Raw genomic sequence first — 1,552 nt, 5'->3', positions numbered from 1 at the left:
GCTTGGTCCCCCTGGCAGGTCTACAGGCCTTTGGGAAGAGCTCAGAAATCTGAGCCAACAAGAAGCTTATGTTGCAAGGGGTTCCCAAGAATTCAACCCCAGCCAGCCTCGTCCCAGGAGCAGAGCACGCCTTGAATGTGGACCCGGCAGGGCAGGTAGAGGGGCGGGCTGGAAAGGGCCTGAGGCCAACAAGGAAGGAGTTATCAGAACATGAGAGACTCTTAACTCTGGGGAACAAACAAGGGGTTTGGGAAGGGGAGGGGGGAGGGGGGATGGGGTGACTGACTGGGTGATGGGCACTGAGGGGGGCACTTGATGGCATGAGCACTGGGTGTTATATGTTGGCAAATCGAACTCCAATAAAAAAAATATACAAAAAAAAAAAAAAAAAGGAAAGAGTTATCGCCTTAATTCACAAGGAGCTTAGCAAAGCTGAGCCGCCCGCAGGGAGCCGCTAAGGGAGGGGGGTGGGGGCAGGAGGGTGGGAGCGACCACTCTGTACCCCTTCGCCGATTCCCTTTCCAACAGCTTTCCACTTGCTTCCCGTTAGGGCCTCAGAACAGCGTTCTGGAGCAGGCAAGGCAGAGGTGACTGCAGGGCTTTCCAGAGAACGAGAAACTCCAGCCCGTGCCCTCTGGACTCAGCTTGGGGCTCTGTTCCCCAGGGCGGCCCCGCTGCGGAGGTGCCCCTCAGCTGTGCCACCTGCACGCACTAGCTCCTGTGTCCCCCTCAGCTGGGCCACCTGCACGCACTAGTCCTGTCCAGGAGACACGGTGCCTCCAAGGCGTCTGAGACCCTCAGGCCCCGCGGCTGGACCTCATCATCAGGAAACACAGTGAGTGAGTGACGGAGTCTGAGGGGCTGAGGGGCGGGTTGGAGGATTAGTGTCTCGAGCTTGACTGCATGGAAACCACGTGACGCTCTTGTTTTTAAAAAGCAGATTCTGATTCTGGCTTTACCTCCTGGACGCGGAGCGAGCACCCGGGGGTCCCAGTCCCTTGGAGGCTGGGCCCAGCGCTTCTGACCCCAAGGAGCGAGGCCTCCCGCGCTACTCGCCAGGAGAACTCGCGGGGCGACAGGTGCAGGTGCAGGTGGCCTCCCGGATGCACTGGGGGCGGGGGGGGGGGGGGGGGGAGCGAAGGGGGCTCAGGTATGTGCACGCGCGTGCACTGCTCTGCGATTGGAGGACACCTCTCCACTCCCATCCCCACCAGGGCTTCAAAAGTGACTGGGCCCGGGACGCACCTGGACCCGCGCGCACCAGCCATGGTCCCGCAACTCTGGGCCTCGGCTCTTCTCCCGCTGCTCCTGGCCGGCCTCGCGCAGCCCACCCAAAACACGCAAAAGATGAAGGTGAGTGTCCCACTGGGGAGCCAGCGCACTGCAGCACCTGGTGACCAGCCTAGCCTCCAGGGATGCGAGGAGTTCCCCCTCGTCCTCTCCAAGGCCTCTCCACGCCCTGCTCAGCAGGCCTGTGCGCTGCTTCTTGGAGGCGCGCCCTGTGCCTTTAGGAAAACCTGAGTCCTGAGGCCCTTCAGGTGTGTGTCAGCGG

General features: G+C 61.4%; 1 long non-coding RNA gene across 1 annotated transcript; it reads left to right on the top strand.

Moving 5' to 3' along the window:
• Positions 1 to 576: 576 nt before the first annotated feature.
• LOC140629930 (uncharacterized) lies at positions 577 to 1,344 on the top strand. The gene is made up of 3 exons (XR_012027709.1): positions 577 to 839; positions 941 to 1,085; positions 1,215 to 1,344. It is a non-coding gene; the product is annotated as an uncharacterized lncRNA (long non-coding RNA).
• Positions 1,345 to 1,552: the final 208 nt, after the last annotated feature.

Source organism: Canis lupus, unplaced genomic scaffold, assembly GCF_048164855.1.
Source record: "Canis lupus baileyi unplaced genomic scaffold, mCanLup2.hap1 Scaffold_379, whole genome shotgun sequence".
In the NCBI taxonomy this organism is placed as follows: domain Eukaryota; kingdom Metazoa; phylum Chordata; class Mammalia; order Carnivora; family Canidae; genus Canis; species Canis lupus.
The sequence above is the reverse complement of the archived record's forward strand: the minus strand, read 5'-3'. Positions and strand labels throughout refer to the sequence as shown.